The following is a 16,736-nucleotide window of genomic DNA, read 5'->3' as shown; positions in this document are numbered from 1 at the left end:
TTGTTTGTACAACTAAATTGTACTAAATAGAGTACCATTTTTCTTCCAGCCACCTAAATTCTGAGGGAGCATGGACATTATTCACTGTCTTAGGTGAGGTCCACCAAGAACTCAACTCTGAACTAGACTTTGAGCAAAATTATTTCATTTGGTAGAGAACACTGGCAGAGGTGTGGCAAAGTAAGAAAGGGAAAGGAAGAAACCGACACAGAAAAGTTAGTTTCATGGGGAACGAGGACTCACCTCCTCTAGAAAATGGTATGGAACACATTTCTCAGTTGTTCTACCTAAGGGCAAGGGAACCTATCTACCAATCCTTTGTAGTTGTTAGTTAAGGGTCACTCCTAGGATGTTAATTTCTCTGACATTTTTTACTTGCACTCAATTGGACCTTACATGCTCTTGTAATTAGAGAAATACAGAGAGGCCCAGAAGCTAATGAAAGGCGTCCAGTAGATGTGAGGAGAGTGCCCACAATCCTCTTGCAGTCATTTTGAGTATTTCTCTCCTTTCATCATCAGGTGTCCTAAAATATCCGGGTGTCAATAATAAATGTACCCAATGGAAGCAAAACATATATTTTAGTTTCATGACCTCTCATTCCCTGTTAGTGTCACCTTAATTCCATCCCATCCTGTTATTACAATGACTCTACCAATGTCTTTCTAGAAAACAAATGTAGGAATAAATTTATTCCAAAAAATAAAACACCATCTATGCAAAGATGTCTTTGAAATCTTGATAATTACTTCTGTGAAACAACTCAGAGAAGTAATGCTTAACACTTTCCAAATGCATACTGATGGTAAGAAAAAGTATCAAATACTCACATTTGCATTTTGTCTAGACATGGTTACAGACTAAAATCCCTCAGTTGATCAGCTGGAGGTACCAAATAAATCTCTGTTATCAGTACAATAATAGCACTTGCTTGTTTTGTAGCAGTACATATAAAAAGAACATTAAAATAAAAATAGAATCTCAAGATATAAATTTTTTCAAAGTAAACACTCACCATAGTATACTTGAATTATTAGTCTCATATAACTTCACTAGAGAAATGACAGAAAAGAAGACGAGACTAATGATATGATATGATATGATAATTGAGTTGGCAAGGACAAACTCCTAAGTAGCTAATTTAGTGTTCAAAGCAACCCCAAAATGCATAAGCATGATTTTTCCACACTACAAATGAGTTATTGTAACTGATTTAGGCGTCAGAGCTATTTTAGTATAACAAATCAATTATTTGGCATTGTATGTCAATAAGTTTTATCTAATCAATTTGCCATTGTAGTCACAGAGAAATTCTTGTAATATGCAGCATGATCAAGCTTGACCCCTATAATAATGCCTATTTATCTGCAGGCTATAATTGTAAAAGAAGAATAAATAAAGCAATTTTGTCATCCTGATCAAACAGTGTAGGCCACGGTTGATTCAGATGTTACAACAGTGCAGTTGATACATCTCACTAGGCAGCAGACTTCATGAGCACAAAAGAAAAATTAAAATTGACTGCATGAAAGTCGACTCCATTTATGCCTAGCTTTCATTAAGGGTCAGCAAGAGAAAATAAACATACAAATAAAAACAAAAAATAAATACGTTGGTGAAAATATCATTCGGGCTCTCATTTACCTGGCAGGGGATAGACAGAAAATACAGGTTTAATGTAAATAATTGATACCGTGATATGCCTTTATAATTGAAAATAGTCAACATGGTACATTATATAACCAGTAGAGAAAGTGGGAAGTTCTTGAGTGAAGAAAATCTTTCAAATTTGGGTCACATTCCCATATTTAAATCATAAACAGCAAGTAGATGCTGAACATTCAGTTTAATGATCCTATCTTCTTGATTCTGCAATGGTATATCAGCATGTTTTTACAGTATAAAATTCTAGATTCGTAACATTTAATTCTATTCACAAAATTCTGCTGGCATGAAATCATCCTGTGACAATTTAACAGAGGACAGCCTTAAGATAGGTATTATGATAGGAGGATGCATAGACCAATCAGTCACAGTCAATAGCTCCAATGAGCTTACAGTCTAAGAGGGAGAGATTGACAAGAGCACAAGAGTGGGATGGATACTAATACAGAACCATCTGTGTGGTAAATGGAGATGCAGAGAAGGAACAGTCAACTGATAGGTAGGCATAAATTAGTACAACCACTATGGAGAACAGTTTGGAAGTTCCTCAAAGCTAAAAATAGAACTATGATATACTCCAGCAATCCCACTGCTAGGTATATGCCCCAAAGAAAGGAAACCAGTATACTTAAGAGATAGCTGCACTCCCATGTTTACTGCAGCAGCATTCACAATAGCCAAGATTTGGAGGCAACCTAAGTGTCTATCATCAGACGAATGGATGAAGAAAAGTGGAAGCACTATTCAGCCATAAAAAAGAATGAGATCCTGTCATTTGCAACAACATGAATAGAACTGAAAGTCACTACGTTAAGTGAAATAAGCCAGGCATAGAAAAACAAACTTCACATATTCTCACTTATTTGTGGGAACTAAAAATTCAAACAATTAAACTCATGGAGATAGAGAGTAGATGGTGGTTACCAGACACTAGGAAGGGTAGTTGCGGCCAGGAAAGGGGATGTGGGGATGGTTAATGGGCCCAGAAATAAACTTACAATAAATAAGATCTAGTATTTGATAGCATTACAAAGTGACTACAGTCAACACTAACTTATTGTACATTTAAAAGTAAGTAAAACAGTATAAGTGGATTGTAACACAAAGAAAGAATAAATTATTGAGGCGATGGACACCCCATTTACCCTGATGTGATTATTACACATCGTATGTCTGTATCAAAATATCTCATGTACTCCATAAATATATACAACTAATATACAGTCGATAAAAACCATAAATGTAAAAATATATAGGAAGGCAGAGAAGCACGTCACAGAAAGCTTTATAAATAATGCGACACTCAGGTTATTTGTTAACTGTGGAATTTACATTTGTATTTTTGCAAAATCAGTTTCAAAGTTCTAGAACACATTCTGAGTTAAGAATAAGAAAATTTAGGCTGGGCATGGTGGCTTATGCCTGTAATACCAACATTTTAGTAGGCTGAGGTGGGTAGATCACTTGAGGTCAGGAGTTCGAGACCAGCATGAACAACATGGTGAAACCGGATCTCTACAAAAAATAAAAAATAAAAATTGGCCAGGTGTGGTGGTGCACACCTGTAGTGGCACACACCTGTAGTCCCTTCTATCAGGAAGCCAAGCCAGGAGAATTACTTGAACATGGGTGGCAGAAATTGCAGTGGGTCGAGACCACACCACTGCCAGTGTACTCCAGCCTGGGCGACAGAGTCACACTCCATCTTAAAAGATAATAACAATAATAAGAAAATTTAAGAGTCAACTGTATTTCTAAATTTATTAGGTTGGTGCAAAAGTAATCGTGGATTTTTGCCATTACAACCAAACTAATATTTTTCTATATCCTTTTAGCTGGATAGTAACCACATCACCGAGTACTATTTCTGTCACCGGATACTTATAAAATCAAATTAACAACTATATTGAAGACATTGTTCTAGGTGACAAGTGAAAGCAAACTAACTAAATAAATACATAAATGATTAAAGCACAACCTTTACAACCCAGGAAGGAAACAACTTATGAAACAAATTTTAGCATATAAAGAGTTAAATATTTATAACTTAAGATAGGTTTTAACAAATGGAAAGTCATCCTTTCTTCTTGGATAAAACACTTCAACACCATAAACATGTCATTTATCATTCAATCAGTGTATTTATTGTAACTTCTGTAAAATACCAACAAAAATGTTCAAAGTCAGCAAGTGAGATTTAAAGTCTGTATAACAGAAACATTAGGAATGAAGTCAGAAAATGAAAAATCATAGATCCGTCATAGAACCACAGCTATCTGATCAGCAGCTAGTGTTACCAGATACTGAAATATGTACCAAAGTCTCCATATTTGAGACTGTAATATAGTACATTGAATAGAGAGACTAAGGAGTGGGAAAAAATTAGGAAGTCCAGCAAAAAAAAAACCAAATATGAATATAAGTTTATATATTATATAAATGTCAACTCAATCCACCAGATTAAAAAAATACATTTTTTAAATAATTAGTATCAAGACATTGTATAATCTTTTGGAAAATGATGAAATTGCATCCATTCCTTATACTATATGCCAGAATAAACTCCAAATGGATCAAGAATACAAATGAAATACATGAAGTTATAAAAATATTAGAAAAAAAAAATAGATCCATTCCTTTATAACCTGAGTGTGGGGAAAACCTTTCTATGTCTGAAATACAGATGCAATAAAAGATTGATCAATGTGGCTCTATAAAAAAGAAATTTTTATAAGGCAAAATAGAAAATCACAATAAAAGAGTATAAAAATCTGGGAGAAAATGTTTGCAACATGTATCGTAGTGAAGACTAATAGTCAAGAAGTCACTACGGTGACCAACAGGTCGAGAGGCTTCTTGGTAACTGGTACCAGCTATAGGAAAGCAATTGCCACTGCTTTCCTGGAACTTGAGTAAATGCAATCAAGTGGAATTTTAAATTTTCGCTGGAAGTGGAGTCATGAGACTGAAGATATCTCTTTTAAGAGAACCAAAGCATCAAGAATTAGTAAGCCGTGTAGGCTGGACTACTACTGAAGAACTGTATTCATATAGTGATGATCACCAGATAGTGAAAAGGAACTTGTTCACCAGTGGAACAACTCAAATAGTAAAGCTTCCTGATGATATTTACCCTATAGATCTTCACTGGTTTCCAAAGAGTTTGGGTATAAGAAACAAACGCAAGCCCAAAGCTTTGTCCTCATAAGTTCTGATGATAAATTTAATTTGATTTCCAAGTTAGAAAGAGTGGAAAAAAGTGTAGCAGCTTACTCTGGAGTAGTACTTGCAGGAAGATAGAATGGTGAAGCAACAGCATTAGTTACAATTGGAGAAGATGGACAAATAAAAATTTGGTCAAAGACTTGGATGCTTAGATCAACTTTAGCTCGGCAAGCCCAGGTCAGCCCCCTACTACTCCCGAAGAATATTCCCAGAAAATATACTTATCAAATACAGAAGAAGGAGGAGTGCCTTCTGAGGAAAATCAGTGTATTCAATAGTGTGGGGTCCTGATTTAGCAAAGGTTCTTTATACAGCAGGCAAGCAGCTAATCATTAAATCTCTTCAGTGGCCAGGCACAGTGGCTCATGCCTGTAATACCGGCACTTTGGGAGGCTGAGGCGGGTAGATCCCCTGAGGTCAGGAGTTCAAAACTAGCCTGGCCAATATGGTGAAACCCGTCTCTACTAAAAATACAAAAAATTAGCCAGGCGTGGTGGTGGGCGCCTGTAATCCCAGCCACTTGGGAGGCTGAGGCAGGAGAATTGCTTGAACCTGGGAGGCAGAGGTTGCAGTGAGCCGAGATCGTGCCACTGCACTCCTGCCTGGGGGACAGAGCGAGACTCCATCTCAAAAAAAGAAACTTCTTTGATCAAATGCTAAAGTTTTACAGAAAGCTTACGATGGCATCATTTTAAAAGTAGATTGGAATTCAGTCAGTAATCTTATTTTATCTACTGGTGAAGACTGTAAATAGAAGGTATGGGATAGTTACAGCCACCCACTGTACAATTCACAACCTCATGAGCATCGTATTACTTCAGTTGCCTGGGCTCCAGATGGAGAATTACTTGCTATTGGATTATTTCATACTTTACACTTATGTAATAAAACTGGGTGATCATATGCTTTAGAAAAACACTGGCAGCATATTTAATATTGCGTGGTCAACTGATGGCACTCAGACTGCTGGAGTGTGTGGAATTGGGCATGATGTTTTTGCACCTGTGGTGGAACAACACTTGGAGTGGAAAAACTTTCAAGTAACATTAACTAAAAGAAAGACCATACACATTCGTAATGTTCTCACTGATGCAGTGAACTTACTGGAATTCCATCATGGCCATTAAAGCATCTTTGAACTCTGCACACTTAGTTGTTTCAATGTCTCTTCAATGTTATGTGGTCTCCACAAAGAACTGGAATACACCAATTATATTTGATCTCAAAGAAGAAACTGTTAGTTTAATCCTGCAGGCAGAAAGACATTTTCTTCTTGTAGAAGTTAGTAGTATCGATTTATATTCATATGAAGGGCACTTTATTTCATCTCCAGAATTTCCTAGAGTGAGAACAGATATTCTGAATGCACAGACTGTGTCTCTGAGTAATGATACCATAGCAATGAGACAAAGCTGATGAAAAAAATAATCTTTTTCGTTGAGGCATCAACTGGAAAACCATTAGATGATGGAAAGTTTCTTCCTTGTAAAAATGAAATCTTGAAAGTTGCTCTGGATCAAAAAGGACTTACCAATGATAGAAAAGTCACTTTCATTGATAAAAATAGAGATATCTATATTGCTTCTGTGAAACAATTTGAGAAGGCAGAAAAAATTCTCAAATTTGGAACAATGGTGCATACTTTGGCATAGAGTGATACATGCACTATACTTTGCGGACTTCAAGATACTCAATTTACAGTGTGGTATTATTCCAATATGGTTTATGTGGACAGTGACATTTTGCCTAAAACATTACATGAAAGGGATACAAGTGAATTCAGTAAAAATCCCCATATTGTGAGTTTTGTTGGAAATCAGGTAACTACAGCAAGAGTTAATGGCCCTCTGGTTCACATCAGTGTATAACTATATCCTGTTATTCTCCATAAATATGTAGGCAGTTCAAAATGGGAAGATGATGTAAGACTTTTCCACTTTGTTGAGCAGCAAACCATGTGAGCTTGTCTAGCTGCTATGGCAGTTGCGAATCAAGATATGACCATCACAGAAACAGGCTATGCAGCAATTGGTGAAATTGATAAGGTTCAGTACATCAATTCTATAAAAAGTCTTCCATTTAAAGAATCAAAAATGTCCCACATACTAAGGTTTACTGGGAACATAAACGAGGTTGAAATAGCACTTCTTCAGGCTGGCATCGTTTATCAAGCAATCCAGATTAATATTAATCTCTACAACTAAGAAAGGGCACTAGAATTGGCTGTAAAATACAAAACACATGTTGATACAGTTCTTGCTTACTGTCAAAAGTTTTTGGAGACATTTGGTAAAGAGGAAACAAACAATGCTTGCAGTATGCAGCAGGTCTTCAAATAGATTGAGAGAAAAAGACAAAGTTGAGATTGAAATTACAAAAGGAGAACAATCATCAAGCAGCCAATGCAGTAAGAGTAGGAATCTAAAGCCCTCTATGCCATGCTTATCTTTAAGAAGTTTTGTCTTTTGAAATGAATTCTGATTAACTAAGGATAAGCATGTTTTGGTTGATTAAAAAAGGATAATATTTAAGTAAGTGTAAGCACTTGCTGTGTATTTAATGTAAACGTACATTCAGAAAGACGAAATACAAAGAAATTTATGTACGTCTCTGTTTTATGTTTTTCTATTCCAATAATTAGCAAAATATTACAATATACTTATGATATGCCTGTGTAGTGTTAATTATATATCCGTTTTTTGCCCATTATTTCATCCCTGAATCTTCAGCCCAAATATGAATGTTGATAATAAAACATCGAACTAGTTTAAAATGTGTATTATTAATTTCTCTTTGATCTCTAAATGGTGAAATGCCTCCAAAAGTTTATTTATAGAACAAAAATACATGAGGATAGATTTGCGCAAATGTATAAAATGCAAATACTGATACGCCAAAGTTCATAGCAGCATTAGTCAAATAGCAAAAGGTGGAAATAACTCAAATATCTATCATCAATGGATAAACAAATGTGGTACAACACATACAATGGAATATTATTTAGCCTCAAAAAGGAATGAAATTCTGATAAATGCTACAACAGGATAAACCTTGAAAACCAATGCTCAGTGAAATAAGACACTGAGACACAAAAGGTCAATATGATACCACTTATATGAGGTACCAGCATAGGCAAGCTCATAGAGATGTAAAGGAGAACAGTGTTTACCAGAGACTGGTGGGGAGAAGGAAAGGTGGGGGGTGGCTATTGATTAACAAGTACATAGTCTCTGCTTGGGATGAACAAATTCTGAAAATGAATAGTAATGATGGTTGCTCAACATTCTGAATGTTAATGCCACTGAATTGTACCTACAAACATGATTAAAATGGTAAATCTTGTTATGTATATTTTATCATAATTTTAAAAATATATCCAAAATGGGTAAGAAGGATTCTCCTCATTCCTCTTCTGACTTGAGATGGCCAGGCAATAGGCCCTCAAGTCTGAATTTGTGAAAATCTTCTTAAATGATAAACCTGTTTGACTAGTCTTAACCATTTATCTTCAAATTATTACCATGTAATTTTTTAAAAAATAAATACCCCTTAGAAATTCTTCTGTGAAACCATTTTTGGAAATGGTTCATTATAGAGTGGGTATATGCATATATATAAGGAATTTTATAGAAATATGTTACATGTATATAAAGGGATAAAGGGATTATCTTTCATATCCCCATTTTAATTACTATATATAGTTTTTTTCAATAGAAATCTTTTCTTTTTAACATGTTTCTTTTCTTTTCTGCAATGTTGGAATATTCTGTTCTTGACCCAGATGCTGGGTACAAGAATGTACTCAGTTTATGAAATCTGATTGAGCAGTGATAAAATCTTCTTTATAGAAGAATGCCAATTAATACATGTAAAAAGACTGATAGAATTAGAAAAACCATCATTTTGCAACCTTGATGGTAATTATCAGTTCAAGCAAGAATTATCAATGGATACTAAAGCTAGTTTGTAGAAGACTGATGAAAAATAGGATATTCTCAGAATCTCTAAGTATTTCCCCAGAGATTATTTATTTACTACAATAACTTACTCTTTGATCAGTAAAGACCTCAGGTGTATGGTTAAGAAAGATAGATTTCAGCCAGACAGTCAGGTTGTATTAGCTACTCCTACTCTCCCCATCAGTATGACTCACCACAGAATCAGTTCATCTAGAGTGGTAGGAATAATTACTGTGACTTCCTGCTCGTCAGAGGCCTCACCTCTCATGGTAATAATTCCACCTCCAGTTAAGAATAAGTGTTCTGAAAAATTTATGGGCATGAATGCTTATATGTAAAATTCACAGTGAAGAGAGCAATTGTATTATTTGGGGAAAAAAGATGGAAATTCACCAATAAATATTTTTTAAGAAAAATGCGTAGGTTAAAAGTATTCTGAATTTTTACCAAGGTTGTTAAACCAATTCAAAGGGGAACAGAAAAATCTTTTCAACAAATGATGCTAGACAACTAGATATCCACATACAAAAGAATGAAACTAAACCCCTGTTTTATACCATATGCAAAAATTAACTCAAAACAGATCTGAAAACTAAATAAAACTCTCAGAAGCAAACATATAAATAGTTCTTCATGACTTTGGATTTGGCAAAGGTTTGTTAGATATGATACCAAAAACATGAGCAAAAAAGAAAAAATTGATAATTTACACGTCATCAAAATTTAAAATTTTTGTGTTTCAAAGGACACAATCAAGAAAGTGAAAAGATAACTCACAGACTGAGAGAAAATACTTTAAATCACATATGTCATAAGGGACTTGTAACTAGAATATATAAAAATATCATACAATTCAACAATAAAAAGAAAAAATAACCAAACTAAAATCTGGGCAAATAATTTGAATATATATTGCTCCAAAGATACACAAATGGCCAATAAGCACACGGAAAACATCCTTAGTCAGTAGAGAAATGCAAATTTAAAATAGCAACTATGTGAGATGATAGATATGCTAATCTGCTTGACTATAATAACAATTTTACTATCTATATGTATCTCATAATATCATGGTGTAAACCTCAAGTATATACAACAAAATTTATTTTTAAAAATATCACAGTGAGATACCACCTCACCATAAACAGGATGACTATTTAAAAAAAGGTCAGATAATAACAAGTATTAGTGAGAACATGGAGAAAGTGGAATTCCCCATCCCCCAACACACTGCTGGTAGGAGTGTCAGGTTGTGCAGCCACTTTGGAAAGGAGTTGGGAAATTCTTCAAAAAGTTAAACAAAGAGTTCCACTGAACCAAGTAATCCTACCTCTAGATCTATATCTGAGAAAACTTTAAATATATGTCCTCATAAAAACCTGTACACAAATGTTCATAGCAGCATGGATAATAGCCAAAAAGTGGAAATAGCTTTTTCCGATCAGTATATAGAGGGATGAATGGATAAACAAATGTATTATATCCATAATATGAAATACTGCTCAGGCACAAAAAGGAATGAAGTTACTGTTATGTGCTACAACGTAGACAAACCTTGAAAACACATTATGTAAAAGAAATCAGATGCAAAAGGCTACATTTTATATTATTCCATTTATATAAAAGGTTCAGAATAGGCAACTCCACAGGGACAGAAAGTAGATTAGTGGTTGCCAGAGGCTGGGGGCAGGGGGAAAAAGAGAATAACTAGTAATAAACATGGGGTTTCTTTTTGGGGTGACGAAAGATTCTAAAATTAGACTATGGTGATGGTTGTACATCTCTAAATATGCTAAAACCTATTGAATTGTATTTAAAAGGGTGAATTTTATGTAAATGTATTTCAATAAAGTTGTAATAAGAAAAACATATTCTGAAATTAAAGCCTAAGTTGTGGGTGACTTAAGGCCCAAAGGGAAATGGTCTTTAATAATGCCATCTGTCAATAGAGCCACCTATCAAACCAGGAACCAAGAGTATGTAGATGAAGTTGCATGATCGCACAGAATAGATGGAAAGAGTAGGACACCCCACTAAAGGACAAAACATCATTCCAAAATAGGGTATCCCAAGTTCTGGACGTCTACACATTAACTAATCCAAGGTTGCATAGAAATTGTGGCAAGAGTAGAAACCTATTTCCCTTGACAAGAACCAAATGAACCGCCCCAAATGGCTGGATGTTTGCAGACTCCTCTCCCATACACCTTTGTTCCTACCTAAGAAGGAAGCCAGAGGAGGAAAGCACAAAGGTGCTTAGAGAAGACAGAATCCTACAGCCTCCATTTCTGTGGTTTCTACATCTGACCAGACCCGAGTAAAAATAAACTGCTGCTAAAAGAGAACTGGGAAACCTTGACTGGGCTTCAAAATTCAAAGCCCATGTACATTTAATCAGCCAGGCATCCATAAAGTGATGCATGTTTCTGTATCTGCTGGCTTAATATCTCCAGAAATTACAGTGTCAATGTTGCCCAAATTCTCTGTCTGCTGCATAGTGATCTCCCGATGCAATTCACATGTTGCGCAAGGCTGCCTCCTTTATTGCATAAATGCATTAAAAGAAATTTCCATGTCCAGAATTATTTTAGCCACTTTGTGAAAAATATATATATGGTTTTAAAAATGTATAATTTCAAAACCCATACACATATAAGGTAAATTTACCATAAGCTTATTTTAGTAGAGTCCTGGGATGAAGCCATTGTTGTTCTGAGGCAAGAACATGTTATAAGCCTTTCCTTACAGAGGAGCAGTCATGTTTCCAGGCTTAATAGGGAGCATCTAGTGGGCTTATTAAGGACAAGAAGTGTGATAGACTCATTCTGTCATCCTTTCACAACCTTGATGCTCAATGTTAGGCACAGTAGATTCTCAGTAAGTGGTTTCTTTTTTTTCTTTTCTTTTCTTTTTTGAGACAGAGTGTCGCTCTGTTGCCTAGGCTGGAGTGCACTTGCACAATCTCGGCTCACTGCAAGCTCCGCCTCCCAGGTTCACGCCATTCTCCTGCCTCAGTCTCCCAAGTAGCTGGGACTTCAGGCGACCGCCACCAAGCCCGGCTAATTTTGTTTTTGTATTTTTAGTAGATACGGGGTTTCACCGTGTTAACCAGGATGGTCTTGATCTCCTGACCTCGTGATCCGACTGCCTGGGCCTCCCAAAGTGCTGGGATTACAGGCATGAGCCACCGCGCCCGGTCTCAGTAAGTGGTTTCTAAGCCACTAAGTTAATGAACGACAAATAACCATGTGACATGTGGTTACCATCTATCAGTTGTCCTTCACTGGAATATAAAATTCTTCACTTCCCCTATTTTGTATTTGTATCTTTCCTCTTTCATAGGGATAACTTTTGTTCTTAGCAATATCAGTATATTTACCTATTTGCATAAACCTGCAGGTGTGTTGGGGTTGAAAAGTCACTGTTGAAGTTATCCTTACAGACTCACATTTTCAATGATAAGCTCAAAACTTATCAGTGATAAATCTCTATGTATTTTCATTTCATGCTCTATGTCAAAAATAAAATTTTTCAAAAATAATATTTTTCTGACAATTATTTGATCTAGGACTCCAAAACCTGACTCTGAAGTATTGTGATATTTTATAGAGGTTGAACATTCCTTGTCTTGAGAAAAGAAGTGTTTTCCACTGCAATTTTTTTCAGATTTTGGAATATTTGCATTATATGCCAGTTAAGCATCCCAAATTAAAAAATCTCAGCATCATGTTGATGCTCAAAATGTTTCATATTTCAAATATTCAGACTAGGAATGCTCAACCTGGAATGCCAAGCCCCAGCGTCATCATGCTAAGTTGAGATGTACAAGATCAAGTTTTAAAACATTACACAAATCTTATCAACTAATCCTCTTCACCACTGATAGCACTATACCCGCAACTTCAAAATGCAAATAAAGTAAAAATAAAGTACTATTTATTCACTTTATCAATTTTAAAATGTCTCAATATAGTATTAGCTAACAGTTACATAGCATTTATTAGGTACCAGATATTCATCTTTAGCTATACTAAGTAATTTAATCTTCACAACAACCCCATGAGATAATATTATTTTCATTATTCCCATTTGACAAGTGAACAAAATGAGTAACAGATAAGTCACTTGGCCAATGTCACACAATTCATAAATCAGGGCTGGTATTAAATCCAGGACAATTATCTCAGAATCATTCTCTTAACTACTACGCTATGTAGCTTTGGGTTAATGGAAAGAGTATGGTGTTCCAGGCATGTCTATTCATTGCTGTTTGGAGGCATACGGGAACAAAACTTCCAAAAGACAATTTCTTATGTATCTCTCTGAGTCTTGATAGTCATTTTTAGTCTTTGAGTTAATAGTTTGACTTCCAGGCATTTATTTATTCTAAAGAAATAATGTATAAAATGAAACCGATTTATATACAAAGAAGTGTTATTTATAATCACAAAAAGACAACAGAAAATATGCCAAATGATATGAGACTGTTTAATTATAATTAGTAGAGACAATGAAATATTTGGCAACCAATTAAAAATGATATTTAAGTATTTTTATGATATGGGAAATATTTGTGACATAATGCTAAGCCAAATGCAGGATACAAAGTTTTATATATACTACCATCTTATATTTTAAAATATAGAACGGTATTCATTTAACAAACATTAAAGAGCTCCTCTACGTTATCCATCAATAAGCAAAACAGACAAAGACTGCTGCTCTGGTGTAGCTAACTTTCCATGGAAGCAGGTAAACAATGAGTATATGAAGTGGATAAATTATACAGTGAATTCAAAGGCTAAGTGCAATTACAAAGAGAAAAGAGCAGACTGAGGGGAATTAGGAAAGCTGGGTTGGTGGTGCATGCAGTTTGCAAAATTAAATACAGATAAGTCTCACTGAGACAGTATGATCTGAGTAAAGACTGGGAGGAGGGAGGTAGAGGATTTAGCCAAGTGAATACCTGAGAGAAGAATATTTCAAGCCGAGAGAACAGCTACAGCAAAGGCTCAGTCGCAGACACTATTAGTACCATACACGTATTCTGGGTGCGCACCTCTACACACCTGAAGACAGTTTACTGCAAACACCTGTGACTCATTTCCAGTGGGCCTTTATTTTCAGGCCAAAGAGCATGCTAGGCCAGTACTTGGGGCAACCTGGAAGTTAATAGCCCTGGAAGCAGAACTCAACCAATGACAGCTAGGCAGTTGTTGAAAAATACCCCCAGCTTTCTCGGCTTGGGTAGGATAACACAGAGACATGTTATACACTGTCCCCTACAGAGAGTTTCTCAAACATTAATTAGGGTGTAAGAATCACCTGAAGCCCTTGTTAAAATGCAGATTCTGATTGAGTAGGTCTGGGGTGGGGCCTAAATCTCATTTTAACAAACTCCCAGGTGATGGCATGATGCTGGTTCATAGACCACACCTTAAGTAGCAAGGTCAGGGTTCTTCAGTGGGATTGGACCCACCTGCCTCCAGCCTACGTATATCTTGTGTCGGCTTCTTTTCTGTACCTGACTCCTAGTCTCTCTCCCACAGTTTTAATTTGGCATCACCTTTGAAATAAACTAGTTGCATTTACCCTGTCTTAGAGTCTGTCTGCTTCTGGCGAAACCCTACCCACAGGAATGAGCCTGGTGAGCTAGAAGAACACAGTGAATCCAGGTGACTAGAACAGAGTGATTGAAGGTTTGAGCAGTAAGAAAAAGAAAGGAGCTTGGAGAGGTAATGGGGAAAGAGCGTAAAACCCACATTAAGGGGTTTGGCTTGTTCTCTGAGTAAAATGCGGGTAGGGTGGGGGAGGCACATTGTAGACTTTTGAACAGAGGATGTCATTATGACATAGTGACATTAACAGCCTCACTCTGGCTACTGGTAAGGGTCAAGGGAAGAAGCAGGGAGGCCATTGCATCCAGTGCAGAGATAATGAAGGAAAAGGATGGGGGCTGGAAAGGGAAGCAAATGGGGGAGTGACATGTAAGAAGTCATCAGATTCTAGACACTCAAGTGAAGCAGTCAAGGAAAGAGTTACATCCTAATAGGCTAGAGTCTGGGAGGGAAGTTGGTACTAGGAAATATAAGTGTGGTCATCTTTAGCACACAAGTGGCATTCAAAGTTGTGGGACCAAATGAGATCACCTAGAATGCAAGTGTAAGTAGGAAAATATTCAAGTATAAATAGGAAAAAAAAAAAAAAAAAAAGAGTCCAAAACCTGAGCCCTGAAACACTCCAGTATTAGAAAACTGGAAGTGAATATGCTCAAAGTCAAGGGTAGAAATATCTGTGGAGGGATTCTAGTTGGTTATTTTCCCTTACTTTCATTAGCTTGATTTTAGTGTCATCTGTGGAGTCAGAGACCCAAGCGATATGCAACACCAATGGCATGTAATTCTGTTTCATTGTTGCCCTGCCAGTCAGGAACACTATGAAAAGAATCCAGAATATTTTGACAACTCAAATCAGGCAAATAAAATTCAATGAGGTTTCAAAAGTATTATATAAGCATGTGAAACATCTGATGGAATGGAAAGAAAATGTGTTTTGAGCCAGATGAGAAAACATTAAAACATACTAAGAGAATCAAGTAAGTGCAAAACCTAACAAAACAGTGAAGAAAATTACAAACCTCGATGAGACTGGACAGAAATATTATACAACAATAATCTGAATGCAGGAGAGGACAATGTCTTCTAAAGGGCATGAGGTCCCTATTGCTATAGTAATTTAAAAAAGCAGGTTGACTTGTAGGTAAGTGACCTGTGGAGAATCAACTGCATCTAGACCCCAAATAGTCCATTGATTTGTAGTCTTTACTGGCCCAAGATAGTACAACTATTCTTCAAACAGAAAGGATTGGAATTTACCACAGAGAGGCTAAATCAAGCCCATAATTATATTATAATTGTGTTAAGTTCATGAAAATTATTTATGTAAAAATGGAAATAACCTATATGTATTAAAATGTTAGAAATACTTAAGATAATTTGATTAAACTAACATATGAGTCTTGGGATTCTAAATTGAAACATAATTGATTTTGAAATTGTGATCTTAGTTATTCAAAGAGAACTGTTAAGTTTCTTAAACAGTGTTGAGATGTTTAAGATAACTTGAAATTGATTTTATAAGTTTAATTTATTTTAAAGAATTATTTAATCACTTGGGAAGATTCTGTTTATCAGTCAAAGTTCTTATAAAGAAAACTAAGTATTTTCAGGTATAAATGCAGTTTAAAAAGTTAAAAATGGTTTTACTAACCTCATTTGTAAATGGGACATAACATTAATTCAAAGCCTCCTTGATTTTAACAATTGTTAACATCTCCTATATTTAAAATAGAATAAGATATACAAATGGGGCCAGTAGCAGTGGTTCATGCCTGTAATCCCAGCACTTTGAGAAGTTGAGGTGGGTGGATCACTTTGAGGCCAGCAATTCGAGACCAGCCCAGCCAACATGGTGAAACTCCATCTCTACTAAAAATACAGAAATTAGCCAGGCGTGGTTGCACGTGCCAGTAATCCCAGCTACTCAGGAGGCTAAGGTATGAGAATTGCTTGAACCAGGGAAGCAGGACATTGCAGTGAGCTGAGATCACACCACTGTACTCCAGCTTGTGCAACAGAGTGAGACTCTATCTCAGGGGGAAAAAAAAATATATATATATATATTTATATATACATATATACACACACACGTATATCTACATACACATATATACATACAAGTATAACAAAAGCATAAGAGAATCTACTTTAATGTAACTGTAATAATTTAAATATTAATTTAAAAATGATATATGTAAACAGAATGTACTTCTCAGAAGCGTCCTCAAAGACAGCAACAAACCTCCATTGCTTTTACAATTCTCACTTT

The 16,736-nt window shown here is 35.7% G+C and overlaps 1 protein-coding gene and 1 pseudogene across 1 annotated transcript in view; one reads left to right on the top strand and one right to left on the bottom strand.

The window, feature by feature from the left end:
* Positions 1-16,736, bottom strand: part of UNC13C (unc-13 homolog C (C. elegans)) — a 690,296-nt gene that overhangs the window by 641,300 nt on the left and 32,260 nt on the right. The gene's annotated exons all lie outside the window — the stretch shown is intronic.
* On the top strand, positions 4,625-7,359 carry LOC105544258 (annotated as a pseudogene).

The sequence above is a fragment of the Mandrillus leucophaeus genome, unplaced genomic scaffold, assembly GCF_000951045.1.
Source record: "Mandrillus leucophaeus isolate KB7577 unplaced genomic scaffold, Mleu.le_1.0 Scaffold108, whole genome shotgun sequence".
NCBI lineage: Eukaryota > Metazoa > Chordata > Mammalia > Primates > Cercopithecidae > Mandrillus > Mandrillus leucophaeus.
This window is presented reverse-complemented; position numbering and strand designations above follow the sequence as displayed.